The following is a 13,788-nucleotide window of genomic DNA, read 5'->3' on the forward strand; positions in this document are numbered from 1 at the left end:
CTGTTTTAAGCCTCTTCTGTCGGCGGGTGGGGGGGTGGGAGGTGTTTGTGTTCCTGCAGTAACTTGTTTACACGGTTGATACTTTTCACACCCTATTTCCAGCTTAAAAACTGTTCTAGAACTGGCAACATCGGTGTGAAAGCAATGGTGCGGTATTTGTTTGTCCCGCAACTGCTCCGCTTTCAAAATACCGAATTTCGGATTATATATATTTCTTTTTCGTCTGGGTTGGTTGTGAGTGTTTTAGCGCCTCACAATGGCCAGAGGAAGCAATGGTTTTAATTATATTCTTGCCAAGATGTTTAATAAATCGTAACCAAGACAGATATAAGAAGGACGGCACACAGGAATGAGGGTTAAAGGCCAATTCGATCGATCACGTTGAAATTAGATTATTGTTTGGAACAGCAGGATCGACGGGACAAGTGAACCAATTCCTCCTATTAGTATGTTCACAGGACAACAATAAAATTGAATGAGTGTATAGTGGTCTAACCAGTACTCACGACGGCAGATGTGATTTTTCAGTTGACTGACAGCAAATGGAAATTGGCCTAATAACATATTTGCATCAGTTTTGAGTTTGAAACCCGTGGTGGGAGATTGAAGTTGCGACACTCGCTCAGCTTGGCAGCAGGGTACCGGACCGAGAGACCGGTCAGTCTGCAGACTCCCCGTCGCACTCGTGCACGTGCGTTCGGCCCCGCCCACTGTCAACCACTTAGCTTCATCCCCTCGCGCTCTCGGGCTCGCGCGGGATCGGTTAACAACAGTCCACGCGCCTGTCTTTTGCCAGGTAACCTGTACCTGTTGTCATGCGCGTGCGTATTATCCAGCTCTCGTTGTTTTCCAAAAGTGTCAATCCAGTGGGGATACTGGATACGACAAGAGGGCGACACTCCTGCAGAACTCGCTTCGTGCTCCTTCCCCAAGTTTCCGGTGTAGTTCTAGATAGCAAATGTTCCACGTTTTATGTCAGTTTCACTCCAAGGTAAGTTAGCGGCGTTGAGAGTGCGGCGAAAGAAATTGGGACGACATTGCTCCAACCTAGGAAGGAAGAAGGGAACGGCTTCGCTATATTGGCGATAGACACGGGAGTAAAGTTAACCGCCAGGTGCCTTGAGGAGTGGTGTTGGGGACAAGGTGGACCAGCCTGGGTCTCATTGTAAATCAGTGTGGTGTGGAGAGAACTAGTGGCCTGTTCCTGTTTCTCGGGCCTCTATGTTTAAAGACAAGGAATTACCAGTCCGTCTTTCAGAATGCAGCTAAACCCGATGGGTGTTGCAGAGACCAATCCTCTGAGCCCGGTTGTTTCCAATCTGTACCCACAATTTGGATGAGGAACAGAATGCAACATTTCCAGGTATTCACATTTTTTATGAAGCAGTAATTGTTGAATTAATGTCCTGAGCGTTAGTTGGATGTACAGTACAGTGAGTGAGGTGTTGAAATGACTTAAGCACTGACAAAAGTCAAAGGAATGTTTGAGTCAGAGGCCTCCGTCAGTCAGTGCTGACCAAGGATATTTCGTCCTCGCTGTCTTGATACCTAGGTCTGGGCAGTACAATATGGAGCGCCAGCTGTTGCCATGTAGCAAGCTTTCACTCTTTACGAAACTGCTGAACCCAAAGATACAGCAGAAACTGATAAGCTTAGGTACCAGCAGCGTCGAAGACATTGCCAACCATCATTGAAATCAACGTAAGACTAACAAAGCGGCTCCAATTCCGGATTTTCCCTTTGAATTACTCCCAAGCCTGCCGATGGGAGGGAATAGCAGCGGATATTTGAGAACAGAGTTTTATATATCCTAGATGAGCTGCCAACTACGGTCTACGAGTCCCATGAGCCCGAAGCGACTGTGTTTTAGCCGGCAGTAACCGCCCCGTCTCCTATCAGTAGAAATGGCTCCGCCGAGGTCATTAGCCTAGTCACACCTGAAGGCCAGACGCTGGATCTGGTTGTCAGAGGCCAGCTGAGGCGCTCGCCCCAATGTTCCTTCAGGTTGTTATAGCCGGTGTTGGTAACGGCAACAAGCTTACACTACCAACTAAATACTTCCAATGGCATGGTCAAAGATGCAGCGTATACATTCCAAGCGTTATTGGGTAAAAGAGTGGAAATGACATTGCACGATTATTTAGGACTGTATTGAGGTTGCATGTCAATATTGTGTAACATCCTGCTCTCCTTCCCTAATACGGGTTATATAATGCAAAGGACAAAATTTTGGAGGAAATCAGCCCTTCAGCCAGTGGCTATCGAAGGAAATCGTTTGACGATATTTCTGGTCGACGTACTCTGTCTCGAGTGAATGTTGAAGGCAGGTGGCCAGTACGGGGCGGGTGATGGTGGGGCAAGGCCTGGGAAGGAATAAATGGATCCAGGTGAATATGTGTGATAGACGGATGCTGGTGACATATGCTGTGCCACGGGGGTCAATGATTTCGATGGATAGTACACGTCTTGATCAGTAAATCGGCACCCAATTGTCCACCACTGAGAACATCTACCATAAACGCTGCCTGGGCAGGACGAAAAGCATTATCAAGGATGCATCTCACCCTAACCACGGACTTTTCACTCTCCTCCCATCCGGTAGGCGTTATGGCAGCCTCCGTTCCCGCACCAGCAGGTACAGGAAGAACTTCTTCCCCGAGGCTGTGACCCTGCTGAACCTCACAGCATCACATGCGCTAAGCAGTATTGCGCCCATATTGTACTGTATCAGTCTATTACATTTGTGTGTTGTAGCACTTACTTTTTATTCGCAGTTCTTTTGTAAATGAAACTATTCTTTGCAATTCTGGTCAGATGCTAACCGCATTTCTTTGGCTTGTATCTGTACTCTGCCCAATGACAATAAAGTTGAATCTAACCTAATCCAAATTTGCAGATGACACCAACGTAGGAGGTGCTATTGATACTGAGGTATATCAGACAGTTATGAGGGACTTGATTACGTATAAGATTGGACGGAGGAGTGGACAAATGATCTCAATACAGATGAGTGTGCAGTGATGGAAATCAACCATACGGAGGGCTTGTGATATGAATGTTTGGGCAATGGAGCCTGTAATGAAAAACAAGGACTTAGGATGATGAGTATTCAATTCGATATCAGGGGATAGTGGAAAAAAGTGCTTATAACGGCGGCCTTTTGGATGGTAATTTTGAGACAGAATAGAGGCTACAGAAGGACTTAGACAGAGTAGGAGAAGGGGCAACGTAATGGCATATTAATTACAGCGTCAGGAAATGTACGGTCATGCACCTTGTCAGAACAAATGAAAGGGTTATCAAGCAGTGGAAAGAAAGGCAATTGGTCTTGCTGTGTTGTCTAGAAGATATTTCACCACATCGGCGAGGGCACCTCAGTTCTAAATCATGGTGGGTAGTTTTCCGGCTTGTAAATCCTGTCGGTTGTTTAAATCTACAGCAATCACATGAGAGACTTTAAGAGTGGTAGAGGTAATGAGATCAATAGTCCAGTCTGTGCGTGAATGGAGATGTGAATTGTTGTGAAAACGCCGGGGTAGAGGTGTTGGAACTGCACTGTAAGTAGCTGATAGGTGATGTCGTGCCCCACCCCCTCGGTTCTGGGATGGGAAAACATCAGCCATGATGAAATGGCGGTTCATACCCGATGGGGTAAATAACTCTAATTCTGCTTATGGTATCATCGAAATGCGGGACTGGATGGATATGCTCCTAAAGCAAGAAGTCGGTACCAGCTTGCTTGGCACCCAGGTCGTCATGTTTTCATTGGGCCAAATGTCATGTAACTGTGGTGTTTTGCTTAATTAATCTATCAGCGGCACACACCAGATACCAATGCACAGACATGAATGATGAAAATACAATACGGATGAGAAATGCTTGATTCATAATCAATCTTTTGTTTTATTCTAGTGTATGGAGATGCTGTCATAGATGCAAAGTAATCACACTGTTACTCACTCTCTGCCTGTTGTGTGTAATTCGGAGCACTGCCTGTAGATGGAGCATTCCATCACGTACCGAAAGCAAGAAGCATCGTCAATCCGAATCGGAATGGACAGAGGTACAGTGTGCTCATTGAGCTATTTCTCATTAGCAGTTTGTTCTAATGCTACACATACAGCTGAAATATCAATAGTTCAGAGGAAGTAACTTATGCCGGTGCGAAGGGGGCAAAATATTTTTGATCAAACTGGGTCACTGAATCCACTGCAAAACCAACCTTGAGTTATTGGACCTGTAACAGGAAATGATCCAGTCATTCCATTCACCATACAAAACATAGACCATAAAGCATTGAAGCAGAATTAGGCCATCAGGCCCATCGAGTTTGCTGCGACATTCAGTCATGGCTGATGCCTTTTTTTAAATCTCCTCTTCAACCCCAGTTCCCGGCCTTCTGCCCGTAACCATTGATTCCTTGACCAATGAAGAATCTATCATGATCTGCTTTAAATACACACAACGACTTGGCCTCCACAGCTGCATGTGGCAAAACTTTCCACAAATTCACCACACTTTGGCAAACGAGATGTCTGTGCATGTCTGATTTTAAAGGGCGTCCCCCAATCCTGAGGCTGTCCGCTCTTGTCCTAGACTCTCGCAGAAAGGGAAACATTTTTTCCACATCTACTCTGTTGAGATTTTCAACATTAGAAAGGTTTCAATGAGATCCCCCATCATTCTTCTGAATTCCAGCCAGTACAGACCCATAGCCATCAATCGTTGTTCGTATGATAACCCTTTCGCCCTTTCATTCATAGAATCATCCTTCTGAACTTCTTCTGGACTCTCTACAGTACCAGCACATTTTTCTAAGATAAGGGTCCCAAACCTGTTTGCAATACTCAAAGTGACGCCTCACTAATGTCTTATAAAGATTCAGCATTAGATCCTTGCTCTTTCATTCTAGACCTCTTGAAATAAATTCTCAAATGACGTTTGCCTTTCTCACCACCGAATCGACCTGCACGTTGACCTTCAGGCTGTTCTGCAGAAGGACCCCGAAGATCCGCTGCATCTCAGATTCCTGCATTTTGTCCCAATTTAGAAAATAGTCCACACGTTTATTCTTTTGACTAAGTGCATGACCATGCATTTTCCAACATTGCATTTCATTTGCCACTTTCTTGTCCATTCTCCAATTCTGTCTACGTCCTATCTGTTTCCTCAAGACTACCTGTAACTGCCGCAATATTGGTATAATCTGCAAACTTGGCAACATATCCATCTATTCCTTCGCCTAAATCATTTATATAGAGCATAAAAAAGTGCCCCCCCCCACACCCACCTCTGCGAAAACCAGTCACTGGCAGTCAACCAGAAAATGATCCTTTTATTCCCACTGGCTGCTTCCTACCAATCAGCCAATTCTCTAAGCATTTCAGTAACTTTCCTGTAATACCATAGGCACTTAACATTGTAAACAGCCTAATGTGTGGCACCTTCTTAAAGGCCTTCTCAAAATCCAGATACACATTTACTGCATCCACTTTATTTACCCTACTTTGAATCTCATCGATTAAATCCAACAGATTTGTCAGGTAGGATTTTCCCTGAAGAAGTCCATGCTGACTGTGTGCTTTCTTGTCTTGTATCAGCAAGTACTCCATCACCTAAACCTTAACAATTGTCTCTAACGTCTTCCTAACCACTGAACTCAGGCTAACTGAACTATACTTTCCTTGCTGCTGCCTTCCTCCTTTCTTAAAGGGTGGAGTAACGTTTGTAATTTTCCAGTCTTTTGGCACCATGCCGGAGTCTAATGATTTTTGACAAATCATTTCTAATGCCACTACAATCTCTAACGCTGCATCATTCAGAAACCTTGGATGCAGTTCCTCTGGTCAGAGTGACTTATGGACCTTCAGCTTTAATAGCACCTTCTATCTTGCAACAGTAAACTGCACCACTTCTCTTCCCTCACCATTACATCATACTGCTAATGTCGTCCACAGTGACGATTGCGGCAAAATACTCATTTAATTCATCAGTCATCTCCTTGTCTCCCGTTATTTTTAACCCTGCTTCATTTTCTTGCCGTTCTATATATCCGCTCTCATGACTCTTTTATTTTTAACATACCTAGGAGTCCTGCACAAGTCGCCTTGCACCTCAGTTATTTTTGTATTTTCTCCCTATTTAGTCAAACTTTCAGTTCCTCTACCAAAATGCATGACCACACACTTCCGACACGGTATTCAATCTGCTATTTCTTTGCATATTCTCGTAATCTAGTGAAGTCCTTCTGTAGCCTCTCTACTTCCTCAAAACTGCCTGCTCCACAACCTATTGTCGTAGCGTCTGCAAAGGTAGCAACAAAGCCATCGATTCCATGATCCAAATCCCAGAAACATAACGTAAAAATAACCGATCGCAATCCACCTGTGGAACACCAATAGTCACTGGGCACCAGTCAGAAATGACGCCCTTCATTCCCACCGTTTGTATTCTGCCCATCACCCACTGCCGTATCCATGCTAGAATCTGTCCTGCAATGTCATCGTCTCGTCGCTTGTTTAGCAGCCTCATTTGTGACTTCGGAAAACATCTAAGTACACAATATCAACGGATTCACCTTTGCATATTCTGCTTCTTATTTCTTCAAAAGAATTCTAACAAATTTGTCAGGCAAGATTTTCCATTGCGGAAACCATACTGCACATGGGCTGTTTTATCATGTGCCTCCAAGCACACATGAGTTGATGATCTGCCCTGAACAGGGAAGAAGCTCGCAACCTCTGCCTGAAATATACAAAAAAAATTGGCCTTCACAGTCTCTGACAAGGAATTCTGCAGACTCATACTGTTGACTGAAATTAGCCCTATCAATTACCTCTCCACACTACACATTGCAATTATTTATAATCCAGCTACCTCATTTTCCAACATCTTCTTAACCACTGGTTCGGACTAACTGACCTATAGTTTCCTTTCTTCTGCCTTTCTCCCTTCCTGAAGATTGGAATAACAGTTATAATTTTCCAGTCTGTCGGAAGAATTCCAAAATCGAGTGACTCTTGAAAACTCACTACCAATGTTGCACAATCTCTTCAGCCACCACTTTCAGGACTCTGGCGTGTGCACCACCTAATTCAGGTGACCTATCTACCCTCAGATCGCTCACTGTCCCAGGACCCTTTTCTATCGTTATGCCGACTTCACACACTGCATACCCCGACATCTGGAACATCCAGCATACTGCTAGTGATTTCCACAGAGAAGACTGAAGCAAAATACTTATTCAGTTCATCAGCCATTTCATTGTTCACCATTAGTACCCGTCCAACATCATTTTCCAGTGGTCCGATATCCACACTCACCTCAGTTTTATAATTCATGCATATGAAATAAACATCAACTTTCCGTATCCTGTTTAATACTGTGGGCTAGGTTATTTTCGCATTCCATCTTACCTTCTTAATGACCTTTTAGTTTCCTTGTGTTGTGTTTTTATGTGTCCCAATCCTCAACTTCCGGCAATTGATCTATTCTGTGTAGTCTCTTCGAATTTTATCCTGGCCTTGACCTGTCTTGTTAGCCACGGTTAACAAGATAACCTTTTGAGTATGTACTCCTCTTTGGATGCATATATCCTATCCCTTCCCAATTGATTCCATAAATTGGAGCCATTGCTGTCCTGTCGCCATCCTTGCCAGAGTTATTTCCCAATCACATCTGGCCAACTCCACATTCATGATCCGTACTTCCCGTAGCTCCACTGTAATACTGGTTCATCTAACATTAGCTTCTGCATCTCAAAGTTCAGGTTGAATTCGATCATATGATGATCTCCTTCCCCTGAGGTTTTTTTTTTTTAATATCTTAAGCTCTCTAATGTCCTATCACTAATTTAGATTCTAAATTGATTCGGATTTTATTGAGTTCCAGCTCCAAATCCGTAAAGCAGAATTTTAGAGGCTGATGCTCGATGACTTCCCAGATCCCGCGAGGGGAACATTTCCCTATCCTGCTTGACATTTCTAATGTCCCCGCAAAGCAGACGAAAAGTGGAGAAGGAAAAAAAAATAACTTGAAGAAAGACCAGAAGAGATATTGAGATTAGTAGAATGTCATTGGCGAGTAGAATTACAATGCATCCCACGGCATTTCAAGAGGGTAACTAGAACATGGAAGAGGTCAGGCGGCTTCTATGGAGGGAAAATAATAATTGATCTGTGGGCCGAGACTGTCAATCAGAAAATGTGCTCATCATCTCCATTCTCTTGTAATTGAAATATTACAACCCAAGTAATACCCTGCTGAATCTTCTCTGCACCCTCTCCAGAGCATGCGCATTCTTCCTGTGGCATTGTAACCAGAGCTGCACACTCAATTCCTACTGGTCCAACCAACAGTTTGTAAAGTTGTAACATGGTCTCTCTGCACGTGTGTTGTGTGCTACAACTAATGTCGGCAAACAAGCTGACTGTCGGTTCCACACATAATCTCTCTCTGATACCTGTTTCAGTGGTCTTTGAATTTATTAAAAGTTCAAAGATTAAGGTGAATTTATTATCAAAGTTCATATATGTTAGCATATACAACACTGAGTTTTATTTACTTGCGGATGTGCTCGTCAGCTGGATACAAACTGGCTAGTTGGAGGGAATCGGAGGGTTAATAACGGAGCACTATTCAGATTGTCGGCTTCCAACCGCTGATGTGATGTGTGTAGGCTCCACTGCGTGAAATATTTATTAATGGTTTGGCAGACAAAGTTGTTCATGACATCAGTAGGTTTGCAGATGACGTCAGAATTGGGGTTTAATGGACAAAGAAGGATGTCATCTAAGGTTAAAGGGGAACACGCGTCACCGCACTTTCTGGAGGGGTCGATCTATACGCGAGACTCTTGGCCACTCGTCCGTCCGCACTCATCTCCCTCCTAGTACTTATCCTTGCAAGCGGAAGACATGTCACATCTGCCCATGCAGCTCCTCCCTCATTACCTTTCGGGGCCCCAAACAGTTGTTCTAGGCGAGGCGACAGTTCACCTGCGAGTCTGTGAGCGTTGACTACTGGATATGGTATTCCAGTGTGGCCTCCTGTGTATTGGTGAAACCCGACGTAGAGTTGGAATCCGCATCTTGTTTATCTATTTGCACCTTGGCTCCGTCCTCCATAAAGAGCAAATCTACTTTCCATTCTCATTTCGACATGTCAGAACACGGCCTCCGCTGTAGCTGGAATGAGGCCACTTCCAGTCGGCAGGAGCAAAACCTTTTAATCCTTTTGAGTAACCTCTAGCCTGATGGGAGAAACGGATGAATATCTATTTCCCGATTTTCCGGTAATGCCCCTCCCACCCCCTTACTATCCCATTCTTGTTTCCCCCTCTTATCTTCTTACCTGTCAATCCGTTCCTTCTGGTGCGCCTGCCCTTTGCCTTCTGCCATGATCTTCCGTCCTTTCCGATCAGATTTCTCCTTCGGCCCCTTATCTCTTTCACCAATCAAATTCTCAGGTCTTAACTTCACCCTCTCCACCTCTCCCGGTTTCACCTATCATCTGCCATCTGGTACATCCTCCTCCCCGACCCATACCCTCTGAATCCGACTTCTCCCCTAACCTTCCCATCGCCAAGAAGGATCACGGCCCGTTACGTTGACTGTTTACTCTTATCCATTGCTGTTGCCTGCTCTACTGTGTTCCTCCAGAATTGTGTCTGTGTGTTGCACCCTCCCTGTAGCATTGTTACAAGAATTGGACCCGCTGTTTCACCTGGCCCAAAAAACAGTTTATAAAGTTCTAACAAGACGAGCTGGACGAACTTCGATGAGCGGCAAGGAATGGGTTCACTTTCTAAAGTTAAGCCACGGCAAGCATTACATGGTAAATAGTAGGGCCCTGAAAAGTCTCATAGAGCAGGAGGAACTCAGAGTACGGTGCACAGTTCCCTGAAACTGTCTATACATGCAGAAATGGAACAGGAATGATATCATTAAGATGGAAAGGGTGCACAAAAGATCCACGAGGATATTACCAGGAAGAAACGGCTTGAACAATGAGGAGAAGTTGGGTACACTGGGACTTTATTACTGCCTTGCCATAACTGAACAATGCAAAGCCACAATGTGTTCTTATCCTAGCGATCGAATTTCCCATCAGTGGAGCTGGAGAGTTTTGGTGGCGCTACTGCCTAGATGGCTGTTTGTAAGTCTTTGCTGTAACGTTTCATTGATTCTATTTTATATCTTTGTTCTACTGTGAATTGCTTGTGTTGATCGTACTTGGATAATAAGTGTAGATTGAACTTTGAACTTACATTGAACTTTCTAAGATTAATAGTCAAACACTCCCTTCTGTTTATTATATGGGCATCCGTTAGTCTCGTGAGACCAGGGATTTGCACCTTGGAAGGTTTCCAGGACGCAGGCCTGGCCAAGGTTGTTCGGAAGACCAGCACTTTCCCTTACTGCAAGTCTCCCCTCTCCACGCCACCGATGCTGTCCAATTGAAGGGAATTAGGACCCATACAGTTGGGCACCGGCGTCGTCGCAGAGCAATGTGTGGTTAATTGTCACGCTGCCGCAGCTGAGGCTCGAACTAGCAACCTTCAAATCACTAGACCGACGCCTTAACCACTTGGCCTCGCGCTTCTGTTTATATTGAACATTAAAAGAAAGATAATAAGTACAAACACTGCACTCTGTTTAGATTGAACTTTATAAGAATGACAGTAAGTATAAGCACTCCACTCTGTTTCCGTCTCCAATCGGCCTCCTCCGCCTCCCACCGCCGTCTCCCTCCTGTCGAACCTTTTTCCAACCCACACGTCTTCGCTCTGCAACCTGTCTCTCTCACGGCTGAGAGATCAGGGTTTAAGAGTGAGAGGTGAAATATTTTAGGGCAATCTGCGGGGTGAGAAGCGGGTCGAGTCTTCTTGAGTCAGAAATTGGTGATATTGTGGAACAAGTGGTGGATGCCAGTTGGAACTCAACAGGTAAGAGAAACTTGCATCAGTACAGGGTGGGATGTGGACGGAGGGATCTGATACAGGTAATGGGCCGAGGCAGAAAAACTCAACTCAGCATAGACCAGAAGGGTCAACGAGCCTGCTTCTGTGCTCCATGTCTCTAACAGTATTCTGATTTGTATTTTCCACAGTCAGTGCTTTGCTGAAAATGACAGAACCCAGAAATCTCCAGAATGTATAAGGATGCTGACCCTTGACTATTCCGGTGATCAGGGTGACTGGGTCATCCCATCACTGAGTAGATATTGTCTTCCCCATTCTCTGTCACTCAGACTGTCTCTCACTTTGCTCATTGCTTACAGGACATCACAGAACTCACAGAGAAGGTGACGTCGACAGACGGCTCCACACTCCTACTCAGCCTGGTGACGCGGACATGCTCCCATCCCATTGTGTGATGTGGGAATCCTTTGTAGAAATGGGGAATGGGCTGGACAGAATGCTGAAAGAAATTCTGAAGCTCCATACGGTAAAACAACACCCTGAACTGAAAATCAAATTGAAACATAGACCTAACAATATTATCGAACAAAGATACAGTACGGAGAACAGTACTGCACAGGAACAGGCCCGTTAGCCCACAATATTGTGCTGATCTAAATAAATTAGTAATCAAATGGTCAACTAAACGAATCCTTATGCCTACAAAATGTCCATATCCCTCCATTTTCCTCAGATTCATGTGCCTATGTTAGCGTTTATCAGATGTATCTAATATATCTGCCTCTACCACCAGCCTTGATGGATAATCCAGCCATCTGCCAATCTATGTATAAAAGAGCTTGCCACCTGCATCTTTGAGATTATCCCCTCTCACATTAAATGCATGGCGTCTGGTCTTACACATTTCAACAGTGGGTTAAAATTTCTGGGTGTCTACACTGCCAGTGCCTCTCGTAATCTTGTAAACATCTACCAAATCTACCCTCAGTCTCTGATGCTCATGTTAAAACGCTTCAGTCTTGGCCAACCACACATTGTAGTAAGTGCCCTCTATAGTCCAGGCAACATCCTGGTAAAGACTCTTCTCCGCTCTTTCCAAATTCTTGACCTCCATATTTAATGGCATGATCAAAGCTGAATGTAAAACACCACAGCTTTATAAAGTTCCATCATGACCTCCTGACTTTTGACCTAAAGGACACAACTAATAAAGGCGAGAATGCCAGGATCTTTCTGTTCATCAACACTGTAAAGGGTCTTGCCCTTAAAAGTGTACTGTCTCTTTACTTTTGCCCTGCTAAGGAGCAACATCTCCCATTTAGGTGGGTTAACCACCAATTGCCATTTCTCCTCCCCATACCCCCCCCTTCTCCCTATATCTGGAACAGCAGAGATCCCAGCTCAGATCTCTGCGGAACACCACTGATTAAAGATCTCCGTCTAGAATAAGTTGCCTCGAATATCACACTCTATCTTCAATGGGCAAACTGTTTATTAAACCAAACAGGCAATTCAAAATCATAATCTTCTGTTTGAGTCTCCGTTGTGGTACCCTGCCAAAGGCCTTCCTATAATGCATGCAAAGAACACCGAGAACTCGACTTTCCGTCAGTCAGCCTTGTCAACCCATCAAAAAAAGCCAATTAAGTTTACAAAGACACGACTTACCCCACAGAAAACCATGATGACTCTTTCTCAGTAGGCCGTGGTTTTCCACATGCTCATAACTCCTATCTCTAATGTTACGAGAATACACATAAAATTAAGATGTTTGCTGGCCTGGGCTAGCATCAGTGGCATCAGCAGTTGGTCTGCCACCTGCCCTCAGGGGAAGGAGAGATAAGGAACAATGGAGCAGCGTCTGGAGATGTGTAATTAAGGGACGTGGGAGAGAGAGAGCTGTCTGGAGCGGCTCCCCTCTTTGAACCCTGAACTGTTTGAAGTGATGGACAGGCGATACCCCAGCAGGGGGATAAAAAGGGACCGGTTCGCTAAGGCAGGACACACACGCCACCCGAGGTAACGAGACCCTGGAAGCGGTGCGCCTCTCACGAGTGGTGAGAAGTACCGGACAACGCACAGGGTGGAAAGGTACGATCAGCGGGAACCCGGTGTGTGTCCGCCCTTGCCTGGGTGCCGGGTTCACTGCAGAGGATCGACCGCATCTGGAGGAGGGGTCACAGTCGGTGACCTCACGTGACATCACCAAGGACCCGCCCAAAAGTTGCTCGTGAGCAATCTCGCTGGTCTGTGAGTGAAGCTGTGCTGAATGATGAGTTGTTCTCTCTGTCTCTCTTCCCCCACCTTGTCCATCGCCATGGCAACGATTACTGCGAACTGAACTTTGAGTCATTTTGAAATTGGTCATATACCCCTAGACAACGATAGAGCTTGATTGATGCTGTTATCTTAATGCTGTGCACATGTGTGTTTATCATCACTGAACTGTTGCATTTATTATCCTTTCGATTACTGTGTTGCTTGTTTCTTTAATAAAACTTTCTTAGTTCTAGTACTCCAGACTCCAACTGAGTGATCCATTTCTGCTGATTTGGCAACCCAGTTACGGGGTACGTAACACTAAAAATTCGGTCCAGTAACTCCCTACCATTGAAGCCAAGCTCACTGCTCTACCGCCTCCAAGGTTATCCGTGGTTCCCTTCTTGAATGATCGATCAACACTACGTTTTCGTCTGTCTTCCAGGATATAACTATGAATATGGGGGATACATCGCTTTTCAGCAGGTCTCCAGCAATCTCTTCTCTTGCCTTTCTCAATAACCTAGGGTATATTCCATGAGACCCTGGGACCTATCCACCTTAATGCTGGATAGGAGACGCAGCACTACCAATACTTCCAAATACCC

This window comes from Mobula hypostoma, unplaced genomic scaffold (assembly GCF_963921235.1).
Source record: "Mobula hypostoma unplaced genomic scaffold, sMobHyp1.1 scaffold_36, whole genome shotgun sequence".
NCBI lineage: Eukaryota > Metazoa > Chordata > Chondrichthyes > Myliobatiformes > Myliobatidae > Mobula > Mobula hypostoma.